The sequence below is a fragment of the Amia ocellicauda genome, chromosome 7 (assembly GCF_036373705.1).
Source record: "Amia ocellicauda isolate fAmiCal2 chromosome 7, fAmiCal2.hap1, whole genome shotgun sequence".
In the NCBI taxonomy this organism is placed as follows: domain Eukaryota; kingdom Metazoa; phylum Chordata; class Actinopteri; order Amiiformes; family Amiidae; genus Amia; species Amia ocellicauda.
This window is the reverse complement of record NC_089856.1, coordinates 38306872-38320072: the sequence shown is the minus strand read 5'-3', so window position 1 is coordinate 38320072 and position 13201 is coordinate 38306872.

The following is a 13201-nucleotide window of genomic DNA, read 5'->3' as shown; positions in this document are numbered from 1 at the left end:
CGATCCCGCTAAATTTAGATCTTGTTTCCAGAATCTCACATTTAAAATTTCCCCTAAAGAGAGAGAGAGAGATTGGGATAACAAATATAAAATAATTGTATTTGTTATTTTTATTTGTCTTATCAAGATGCAGCATTCTTTTAACATATTTTACGGTCAACACAGTACAAAAGTGTCACATAGAAAAATAAATGAAATACGACATCTCAAAATTATAAGCCAAAAAATACGAACAAACGAAAACTGTTGGTTTACTAGCTATACTGCAAATTCAATTTTTTTTTACCAAACTATTTAAAACATCCAATGTAAGAACAGAATGTCACTGACTGACGACAGTTTCAGTATCGAACGTCTCTCCTCCAAAACCCAACCACAAAGGCTGAATGCTCTCTCTGAACGGGAACTTGTGGCTGGGATGCAAAGAACATATCTTGCCAGGTTACCCAGGGCAAGGAACTTTGTGAATAGCCCGCTTCCGACATCCTTTGACAACAGCATATCCGCACTTTTTTCCATTCTTATCGACCACCTGCATACTCTGAGTATACTCATAAGGGTTTTCCAACTTAATCTCGATGTTTGAAAGGCTGCGCTCAGCGTTTAAAGAGATGTCGGACTGCGTATGGCACAGGACCACAAGCGCATTTTCACAATGTCGCATCCAGTCCGACATAGGACAGCAAATGGTAAAGCAAAGCTCTTCGTATTTTTTTATTAAGTTACCAACTAATATATATATATATATATATATATATAATATATATTGAAAAAGGTAGTTGTGTCTCCCAACCCATGTTGTTCCAGCTGGAAACATCCACCAAACCTCATATCCTTTAGAGAGATTGTGGAGAGACTTGGCCACACACTTTTTAATTGTTCCCAATGATCCCAAAGATCTCCAAAGTTGACTTCCAATGCTGAATATACATTACATGCATACAAATATTACACTCACACACATAACGTGTTTCAACTCATCAGGTGGTGCAACCCCAGTTATCTGAAAAAGGAAGCACTGCCCAAGGGGAGGGGTTTCTGCGCACTTCCATAGGAACCTGATCGAAAACATCACTATCAAAGCTGCCATTGGCCCCTGCGCATGTCACTCAGAACAGGTCCTTTCCCACCTCCTGTTCTATAAAACGTGAGGTCTGTGCAAGTTCGTCCTCTTTTGCCACTTCCCTGGACCCGAGAACGTGAGCTTTCGGTGTCTGTGACTTTGCAGCTCCAAGAACCAGGGGTGAGAATCTACACTAAGGCTGGGTTCTGATCAAAAATTTGATGACTTGCCCTTCACACTTTACAAAACGGAATGTTATGGTTTTTTGTTGATTTTGTAACCATTTAAATCTCTCCTACTCAGAAAATCTTTCCAATTTGTAAAGTGTGAATGGTGTGTCCTCAATTTTGATCAAGTCCCAGCCTACATTACTTAAAATACAATTGTCAATTTCACACCCCTAAAATACTTATTGCTTTAGAATCCTCCTTAGTCCCAGTTATTTTCTATTGTCGTTTCTTCCTCCCTTTCTTGGTCTCCTATCCACAGGAAAGTGCAGTATTGTAGGCAGAATCTCCTCATAGGAGAGAACCAAGTCCGTTTGGTAGTGCCGGCACCTGTCGACCAGCTGGGTCCTCAGCAACAGCAGATTAGAGCAAATATCAAGTCTTAAATTACAATAATTGCAAACTCAAGTGCAATTATTCAATAATCCTTCTATTTCACAGGCACACGTCAGGACCTGCAGGATAACAGGCAAGTCTCTACAACCCCAACACAGGCACCCCATTTCAATAGGTGTACAGACAACTGAAACACCCTGACAGAAAGTCTCAATAAAGAGAGTTCAATTCTTGCTTTGTGTGGCTTTCTTTTAACTCTTCCCCTTCCTCATGAAATAAAGTAGAGTACTTAACACTCCATGAAGTTTCTCTGTCGGCTACCATAGTGCAATGTCTGCCGCTTCCCCACCTCCCTTTATAATCCGTTTCTGAGGAGACCTCCGGCACTCGCCGCTGTCCCTATCTTCTACTCTCTCGGCCGTGTTCCTCCCTCCTGCGCTGCACCTTCGTTTGGATCCGAGCGTATGTGCTGCTCCTTGGTCGGTTGCGCCCCAACTGACTGTCTCTCTGGGTTTAAATACTCTCAATTGAGGCTGTGGTACAGGTGAAAACAATCACTGAGGATAAGTCCATGTGGAATGTAACCCGGCAGTGTGCGCTTAACAACCAAAACAATCAATCAAATAAACAAATAATTAACCCAATCACCATACAACCACAAATGTACGAATAAGTAATTAAAAAGAACATACTTCCTAAATAAAACAATCATGAAACCAATAGTGCACTAAACAATAATTAGGTGAAATTTAAATTATATTTAAATTAGTTATAGTTAAAGTTAAACAGTTATAGTGGCATGGACGTTTTTCTGTACACTTGCTGAAGAGCAAGAACAAAAACAAAAAACAACACAAGGCACATCTCATGACTTCAGTAAAAACTTTTTAATAGTATATGTTAATTGAATTAAAAATAAATACCAACCGATTTGTCAGTTTATAGTCATCAACTTATTCCCACTTTTCAATAAAGATTTAGGCAAGGACCTAATCTTGCAGGACCTGCCAATCACTCTTTACAAAACAGAATGTCCATTCTTCCTCTATTGGGAGAGATCAATTTCACTTTCACACAAAGGGGAAAACTTGCATAATTGCAATATTTAGGAGACACTTTTATTATTATTACATGAAGAAATATGAACATGTGCTGTAAAAGCATAGAAACTGGTATTGGATTCAGTTAAATAAACATGTATCTACTTACAGTACAGCATGTAATTGGAAATAAATAATCTAACCATCCAAGTTCAATATTAAACCATTTCTTGTCTTGCACTGACATATTTTGCTAGTAAAATATCTGAGTTAACATACAGCCATCTTAAATTAAATTGGATGTTCTCGCCAGGCTGTCTTCAAGTTTAGAGTGCTTTCCTGCATCTAATTGGCTGATTACTTGATAATCCTTTCCGACTCTGATTTGTCGGCTAAGCTGTTTGTCATAGGGAAGCAATATACAGTACTGTGCAAACGTTTTAGCTGTTTTAAAACTTTTAAAATGCTGTTTTGAAGGCAAAGAGTGGTCAGACCAAATATGGTTCTGATGTAGATTTTTCTTCTGTTCACTCACTTTACATTTAGTTAATTGATAAATGTAATCTATTAACATGTCAATTTTTTAAAGCATTCTTACTTTACAGCATTTTTGCACACCTGCCTAAAACTTTTGCACAGCACTGTATATATATATATATATATATATATATATATATATATATATATATATATATATATATATATAATGTCTTTGTTTTATTTATTTTTTCTCTTGATTTAAGGGCAATTGTTTTACCATGTCACTCAAAATACATGCATGAAAAAAAGTACCGACTGGGGAAATACATTTCTTTGAGAGGTTATTGTGTTTGTTATCTAGGGGTCTGTTTGATTGTTTTGACTGTCACAACATCTATTCAACCTGAAAGCAACGTGTATTTCGCCGTTGATTAATCGTTGCCAAAACCACGTTGAATAGTAGTTGTCTATATATATATATATATATATATATATATACAGAGACCACTGCAATTTGTTCTTAAATCAGCTTCTCTACATGTATGGCAGCCATTCCATTCCATTCATATTTTTATTTGGAATTTGGGAGAAATGTTGTCAGTAGTTTATAGAATAAAACAAAAATCTAAATTTTTGTACATACATACCTATAAATAGTAAAACCAGATAAACTGATAATTTTGCAGTTGTCTCTTAATTTTTTTCAGAGCTTTATATATATAAAAAAATCAAAAACAAAATCAAAAAGTATTAAAGTGTTTATATGCATACAGTTTCCGAGGTCCGGACCTTCTCGAGTTTTCACCAGTGTAGCGTAAGGGTACACTTATAAATTTCAGTTAAAGAAGTGCATTTAAGTATCACCTTATCAAGAATCCTAGAATCTTGTAGAACTAAATTTCTGCAATTATTGGACTCAGACACCAATTCCAAAGATATAAATTCTCAAATTTATTAAAAACAAAGATAAAATGTAGCAGTACACTAGTTATATAAAAAGGGAAAAACAAATTAAAATTCACTCAAGATCAACAAATCAAAGACAAAGACCATGGAATCGCATATGATCGTTAAACAAAATTACAAACACATTGACTACAATACCGGTTAGTAAGACGAAGGTGAGTCTCTCATTAGTATTGTTAGTTGGACATTAAATAACTAATGCAGGTTAGTATTTATGTCAAATAACTTCTCGTTATATATATCAGTCTCATTTATGTTTGGGTACTGAGAAAGATTCTATAATTTCTTGTTACCACAATTCTCCCTAATTGATTACTGTTCAATGATTAAGGATAAGCAGGGCCACCTATAATCTAGTGTCTATTAACGTGTCAATTTCAGACTAAACAGTTAACAGGAATGAGAAGATATTTCTCGGCGTTGACAGATTTTATTTCTAAAATTGTCAAACAAAACAGTTTAATGCACCACTCATTTATATTTAAGAAAATACTAAATGATATTACACATTCTAAAGTTCATGAATCACAGAATAACATTCCAAATTAATTTCTCAAATGTCATGAATAATAAACTCCAAACTGTTAAACTTATCTGAACTTCGTCGCAGAGAGGCCTCTCTGTCTTCGGGCTCAAATAAAAACACATGGCACAAAGGTCTGTGTGGTTTGGAACAAAGGCAGTCCGGTTCAGCTTTGTCCAATTACTTCCACTTCAGTCGATGCACCTGGAAGTTGGGGTTTCGCAAAAGTAGAGTCTTTTCCAAACAGATTTTCCACTGGTTTGAAGGCTCCAAGGTTGTGCACAGAATCTTCTCTGCAAGCAGGGTTTCCACCGTAGTTACTTACAAAGTCTTTGAGGAAAGCAGGGCCCTGTTCGTTTCCAAGGGTCAAGTTTCTTAAGACTCAATAGCTATTTAAATAACTGAACACTTTCGTATTGCAGTCGACTTAGTCAATTGTCCAGCTGTAAAACTCCACTGATCAGGTGGGCACAGGCGGGCATGCGCAGTCTGTAAAGTTCTTTATTTAATAAAGTCCTTTAAAAGAATTCTTCGTACGGCTCAATCTCCTTCTCCCAGTTTAACTCTTCTTTTTCCGGCAAAGACTTGGTTGGTTTCTGGTTCTGGTTCGGGCAACAGAGCTACAGGTTGAGCTGTGGCAGCGAGTTTCTGGTTCAGGTGAGAGAGGGAGAGAAAGAGACTGTGCGTTGTTCTTTATATGCCTGTCAGATCAATAGATGATTGGTTCTTGAGTTTTTGAGATTGGATTTCGGTTTCAGCCCCCAGTGTCCTATTGGAGGGGGGTTTGATTTATGACTGATGTCAATCCATGCCATCTTTTGGAAATGCTGGTTGGCCCGGGTTCGTAGCTCTGTGTTGGGATTTTGGCTCTCGTCCATTTCAAAGAGTTTTTATTACCTACAGGCCCCCTTCTCCAGACATCTCACAGCAGGATTCCAAACTATTTGGCCTATTCTCGGTGCCATCCTCCCAAAACTGTCACTTTGATGTAAACCAGTTCCACATTTTAAGGAAATCTGATAACTTTGGGGGGAGAGATAAGAGATATTTTAGATAAAAGCATTTTAGCTCTGAGCTGAAGCACTGATCAAAATACCCCATCATAACGCAACACTGGAGTTTATGGGATTTAACCTGTCCTTCTCTGTGGCCATATACCTTGATTAAACACTTTCTGGTTGGTCTGCTTCAGCAGGAAGGTTGAAATGACACCTTGTATGGCAAGAAAATCCTGAGTTTTTTTTTCCATGTTAATCACCACGGCTTTCAGCACCGGCATGACACACAGTGCTGCTTCTAGGTATAAGCGACATAAGCAACATATTACTAAGATCAGTTTCAAAACTAGCCCCACAAACACTATGCACCCAACTGGCTGGATTACTGCTTTCCATAGTGCTTTTATAATGGTCTGTGCAGTTTGGTCACACACCGGCATGGCCCATGTGAACTGAGAGAACAGGTCGACCATAACCAAAATATATGGGTAATAATCTCCCGGCCTCCCTAGGGACAGATGGTAAATGGCTAAGATTTCTAGGGGGTAGGATGTAACGATAGAGACCAAGGATGTCCACCCCCTCAGCCGTGCATTGGCTGAGGAGCACCTAGCACACTCTGCAGCCCAGTGCTTCAAGTCCTTTCCCATTCCGTGCCAGAAGTAATGTTACCACAATACTAAAAGTGTCCATGCACTACTCACATGACCGGTGGCCTCATTGTACTTCACCCATAGCCACCTCCACTGGGACCATGGCGCTATGATCTGGCTGGCGACATACAACTCACCAGAAACCACCCTCTGGCAGACCAGTAAACCCTCTCACAGCTGCAGATGAGGTCATTCCTTCAATGCCCTCCAGGCTTCTGGACAGGACTTCTGTAGTTCTGGTGCTGGCCTTCAACCCATCTCCACCCAGTGCTGCACCTGGAAAAGTCTTCTTCCTTGGGTGACTCAATAGGCTCCTGCACTACTCCTTCCACAGCCGGGACCCAACTGGTGGTGCCCTCCACTCACTCTCCTGGAAACCGGGATAGAATGTCAGCTTTATATTTAGTTTCCCGGGGCGATGTTTAATAGCTAATGTATAGTTGAGCTACCCAGCGCTGCTCTGTCACACCCAACTGGGCAGTGCCCAAATGCACTAAAGGGTTACTGTCAGTATAAACTGTGAAGTTCATTCCCCACAAATAGTCCTTTAACTTCTCAGTTATTGTGCACTTCAGTGCCAACATTTCCAACTTAAACGAACTGTAATTTTGATTGTTTTTTGGGTGGATGTAAGCTGTGGCTGACATATGCTATTACTCATTCTTGTCCTTCTTGCACTTGGCATAATACATCCCCTAATCCCTCTAAACTGGCGTCCATATACAACCGGAATGAGGGCACTCACCAAATGAGTCTTCAGCCTCTCAAAAGACAGTTGGCACTGTGGTGTCCAGGATATGAGGACATGCTTCTTAGTAGATGCAGAACCCACCAGCAGGCCATGGAGCGGGACCACAATCTTCGAAAATGATGGTATGAAATGTCGGTAATAACCTGCCGTACTGTAGTATGGGCCTGCCACGCTTGAACATATGTGATTTTCTCAGGGTCGGTGGCAACCCCCTTGTCTGCAGAGCAATAGAAGAAGGTGGCCTGGTCTGATGAATCACGAGTTCAAGGTGTTGACATGGCCTTCAAAGTCCCCAGATCTCAATCCAATCGAGCATCTGTGGGATGTGCTGGGCAAACAAGTCCGATCCATGGAGGCCCCACCTCACAACTAACAGGACTTAATGGATCTGCCGCTAACGTCTTGGTGCCAGATACCACAGCACACCTTCAGAGGTCTAGTGGAGTCCATGCCTCGACGGGTCAGGGCTGTTTTGGTGGCAAAAGGGGGACCTACACAATTTTAGGCAGGTGGTCATAATGTTATGGCTGATTGGTGTATATTTTAATCAGTTTTTAAATATGTTGTATGTATATGGTTTGGTGAAGAGATGGGGCACTAAAATAAAAAAAAATGTTGCATTATTTTTTTTGCATATGGCAAAGTGGGAACCTGTTTTTTTTTTTTTTTTTTTTAAAGAGCAACTCTTGATAGGAACCACTAATAATGCAAAACTGAATGAGCTTTGTAGTTCTTATGGGTAACCTCGCGATACGAGGATACAACAGGATAGGAACTGAAAATATATGGCTCCGGCGAATCGTTCTAAAAATGCGTCTCTTAAAAGCCTGATATATTTCTTTGTGTTGTGTTGTCATGAAACAAAAACCAAATGCTGCCACAAAATATACTAATTAGAAACATGTACCAGACAAAGTGCTAATAGCAATTGAAGACGGAATTCCCAGCTCAGGATTCGATCCACGTACCACAGGAACCGCAGCCCCTCCAGCACAGTAGTGTTAAGTAGAGGTCTTCACGGGTCCAAAAATGTGTGCCCAAACCCCAAGAGACCCGGAAATGTGCTATCCGGAACCGACCCAGACCCGTCTATTATTTGAAAGTTTGGAGCCGGACCCGTGCAGAACTGAGAAATGCCGTAAGTGTACTACCCAGAACCGACTCGGACCCGTCTATTATTTGAAATCTGGACCCGGACCCGGATTATTTGAAATCTGGACCCGTGTAATAAATCTTTGTATAATTAAGACAAACCTGTGTAGAACTCTTGTGTGGTTTTTGGTCTGACAACTGCTCTAAACTAGTTGAAATACGAACCTGTGAGAGTTAATATTCAAGTCTGGGACTGTTATTCATTCTAGGTCCTAGTGCCTGATAAACACTAGGTGACATAAACCAGCAAACTACATTTTTCGTGACATTTGTCAGTAATTTGACAGATGTCCCGTGTCACGCAAGGATTTAAAAATGTTTTCGCATACATGTATCTCAAAACATTAAATGTTTTCTGTACAACTACCAACACTGCCAATATTAATTATATGCAAAATGTATATGAAACGCTATATTTTACTGATATTTCACCATGAAGCTCCTACAGCCGATCTGCCTGCATAATATTTTCAGTTTCCTGTATTACTTCCTGCCGGATTTTTCTTTGAAATTCGAACAAGTCAAAAGCTCTGTGCTTAGTCCTGCCTACCAGGGGGGGTAGTTAATGTTACTGTGATTATTACTGTTAGAAATCGGGAAATACTGATTTCCGCCGTGATTGGAGGAGTCAGTCCCGGGGCGAGGGCCCCAGGGCCACCGGCAGAAGTAGGACAGAAGTGATATGGACAAGTGTTGCTGCATTTTGAAGCTGTTGCTCTGAAAAATAAAGCCCATTGTAGGAAACAATCGGACCGATTATCTGTTTTGGTGACGAACACGCATATAGCATACAGCAGATATCGCTACAATATTTACAAGTGAATATATATATATATATATATATATATATATATATATATATATATGCAAACATAAAAAATAAAAAAAATGTATGCCCTTAACAGCATAGCTTGAAGCAGCTATGCCCACATATTTCAGTTTACTAGTTGATTGATCATTTAGTGTTCATTAGCAAATAACAATGAATAAGTATTGACTTTAAAATAATTGTAAATAAGATAACGTAACTTGGCATAACGCCGATTATTGCAAGAAAAAATACATTTTAAAATTCAAAATTGTGATGAATCCATACATTTTGTTTGCTTTTATTTATATAGCCAGTCCCATTTTGTACCCATGATTAACACCATTTGTTGCAAAGGAATTACGCATGAATTCATGAGGAACATAGCGAGCTACGTCCGCTCCTGATCGGCACCTTACCAGTTATCATTTCAGGTGATTTAACTGTGCCCTGAGGGATGTAGACCGGAGTAAGCCCCGCAATGATAGATCCAGCAGGGATCTTGCTGCATTCGTGGAGGACTTTGAACTCTGCGAAGCAGGTCGGGACCTGGTCCCCTTGTTCTTCTGGCTCCTCCTTCTCCAGGATAGATCTCGTCCTCCTCAGTAAGCCACTGGAGAGGACTGCCATGTCTTCGGAGGCGGTCTTCTTTTCAGACCTCCTGACGACAGAGGTGCTCATCCCGAGCACACAGGAGTCTGGGCCTGGGGTCTGGAAGCTCAACAACTCTCAACACCGCTCAATGACCCTCATGTAGTTATGACCTTTAGCAGATGCCTCGAGGAGTGGAGGACCCTGAAGGACCTTTTTGATTCTCCCATAGAGTGGTGGGAGATGGTGCAGAACAGAACCAAGGGCTACTTCTTTCAGCTAGGGAAATGGAAAGCTCATGAGAGGTGGGTGAGATATTCCCACCTGAACGCCTGCCTCCAGCGCCTGAGTCTTCTACAGCTCAGAGGCTTCGACCTGGCTGAGGATGTAGCCCAGGTGAAACTGAGTCTCTCCACCCTCTATCGGGAGGAACAAGAGAAGATCAAGGTCCTTTCCAGGGTCTGCATCATGGAGGACGACGAGAAGTGCAGCCGCTTCTTCTTCAAGAAAACGAAGGAGACCCGGCCTACAATGTCCTCCATGATCGACTCCTAGGGGCAGGAGGTGGAGGGCAGAGAGGCTGTTGAGACAGTGGTGCGAGACTTCTACAGGGAGATCAAAATCTGATCCATCACTTTCTGTCCCTAATGAAGGGGGGCAAGGAGGCGGAGGAGGATCCAGAGATCACCACCACTGAACTCTCCCAGGTGATAAAGAATCTCAACTCTGGAAGGACACCGGGTCCCGATGAAATCCCTGCTGAATTTTATAAGATCTTTTGGGAGGTGCTTCAAGAAGATCTGGCACAGGTCTTGGGGTCGGTGTATGGAGAGGGTAGACTGGCCCCTTCTATGGAGAGGAGTATTCTTACTCTTCTCCATAAGAAGGGAAATCCTAAGGATCTTAAGAACTGGTGGCCAGTCAGCCTCCTGTGCACTGACTACAAGATACTGGCCAAAGCACTTACGCTCTGGCTGCAGCGGCCACTCCCTCAAGTCGTGGGTCCCGACCAGGTCTGTGGTGCCCGGGGGAGATTGGTGCTCAGGCATGTCGTGGCCTACTCGAACGAGAGAAGGCTTTCCCTGGTCCTGATCATCTTGGACCAGGAGAAGGCCTTCGATAGAGTGGGCCACGAATACCTGCAGCTTGTTATGGAGAGGATAGGTCTCGCTCTTGGCCTTAGGAGATGGGTTAAGATCATTTACAGCAGCCTAAGCAGCAGGGTCATCATGAACCGCCACCTGACTGAATCATTTCTGGTCAGGTCGGGGGTTCGACAGGGTTGTCCCCTGTCGGCCCTACTGTACGTCCTCTGTTTGGAGCCGTTCATGCAGGCGATCCACCGGGATGCCTGGGTCACAGGTTTCCATCTCCCGGGTACCGGCAGAGAGCAACTGAAAGCCCTCTGTGGGCCAGGGTTGAGGAACTGCTGGATGGCTTCTGCAGGGTGACGGGGGCTGCTGTCAATAAGGCCAAGAGTGAGGTCTACCTCTCTCAGGCATGGCCCGTCGGCCGGGGCCCGCCGACCGTGTTCCCTGTGAAGCCATCCATCAAGGTTCTGGGGATCACAATCAACGGGACCAACACAGGCACCCGGAGCTGGGAGGAAGCCTTATCTAAGGTCCAAAAGAAGATCCACGGCTGGAGCACAAGGACCTTGACGATAGCTGGTAAGGTGCTTGTTGTAAAGCCCATCCTCTTCCTGATACTTCTCTATGTCGGCATGATATTTCCCCCAGACAGGCACACCACGAAATTGGTTAATAGAATTATATTTCGGTTTGTCTGGGGGAGTAAAATGGAGAGGCTGAAACGAGTGCAGCCTGGATAGAGGTAGGGGGGTCCCGGACGTTGTGCGGTTCATTAAGGCACAGGGGCTGGCGTATGTGGTAAAGAACATCCAGGCTGCTGGGAAGAAAGTGAGTTTCATGAACTGCTTTTACTTTGCCAGCAGCCTGAGACCACTCGGCCTCTGCACCATGGATAACACCAGGCTGCACTTGTGGGATCCCCCGCTGTTCTACAGGGCGCTCCGAGCCTGTGCACTCGAAGTAGGCCTCCACAAAGCCACGCTGGTCTACAAGATCATCTGTAGTCAGATGAGATCTACCCAGGAAACAAGCATAATAGAAGATGTTCCTCCCGAAACCTGCCAGTTTATCTCAAGTATTAAAATTGTGTGTTTTAATTTTCGTAATGTAAAATACTCACCTAATAAACAGTATTTAATGAAGAGCTGTAAATGTAAAATAATTCAACCAATAAAAACAGTATTTAATAAAGAGCTGTTTTGTTCTCCACCTGCAGTCTGTGCCTGCTCTGAATCCACTAACACTCAAAAGTGTTACATTGGTGTCGGAAGCGGGGAGAGATGGCTGACTCAGTGAAGCAAGTCAAGGATGACCGAAGTGGACGAGCTAAGGGAACACCTTCATCGTCACTTCGCAGAATGTCACGACGCAGCAGGAAGATGCGGGGAAGAAGGAGACGGAAATAATCCCTTCTGGAGCCCGCCTCAGACTGCAGCCAACCTCGCCACAACCTACTGCCCACGGGACACAGAGCCCCTCCCGCGGGGAGCACCTGGCAGCTTGCAGATAGCCGAACATGTGCGGGTCATTTTAAAGGAGAGACTAGACCCGATGCCTGCGCCAGCCAATCGATCAACTAAATACCTGGGCCTGGGACTGGGCCTCTCCCCAGGATAAAAGCCACACAAGAGGAGTTTGTTTTGGAGCTGACTCAGCACCACTCACAGCTGACACGCCCCTCTGTGCCGATCAAGGCAGGCCATTACAATGGAGACGCCCCCTGGGAGACCTACGAGGCCCAGTTTCAGATAGCTGCTTGGGCCAATGGTTGGACACAATAGGAGCAAGCGGAACAGCTGGCCTTGGTCTTGGAAGGCCACGCCTGTCAAGCCTTACTGGATGTGTTGGAGGCTGAAAGAAGGAACTATGGAGTGCTGACAGCTGCCCTCCAGTGCCGCTTCGGAGCGGGTGAGTGGCCCGAATTCATGAGGGAGAAACTGTCAAAGGAAAAGGGGAGCTGGGGAACGTTTGGGTACTTCGTGTGGGGGGCCTATCCAAGTTTTCCACCCGACATTCAAGGGGAGTTAGGCAGGCATTTTTAAAAACACTGTCCCCTGAGGACATGTGTACTTAGCAGCCCCAGCCACACTAGACCAATCCGTGAATATTGCTATGCGGGCAGAGACTGTGTTTATGGATGGTAGGAGTAAAGTGAAGAGAGACCTTCCGTGCTGTGCGGCAGAGGAGAGATTCTGATGGAGTACGAGAGTGAGGGGGAAGAGGCTGTCAATCACGCAGGCCCCGATCAATCGGCTGTTACAGTGAATTGCAGCTGATGCGGGAGGCGTGGCCACGTAGCGAGAGATTACCGTGCGCGGGAACCTCGCCTACTTCAGCAACCGACGGGAAACTCCAATGGGGCGGCCTAGATGGGGGAGGGTTGCCCCCTGTTTCCGTTTCCCCTGATCTAAAATCCCCCGTTATCACTTCCGGTCCAGGAGAAGCCACAGTAGGTAGAGTGGGTCGAGGGCGCAGCATGTACATGTGCGAACTAGAAGGCACACAATGCAAGGCTTTAATTG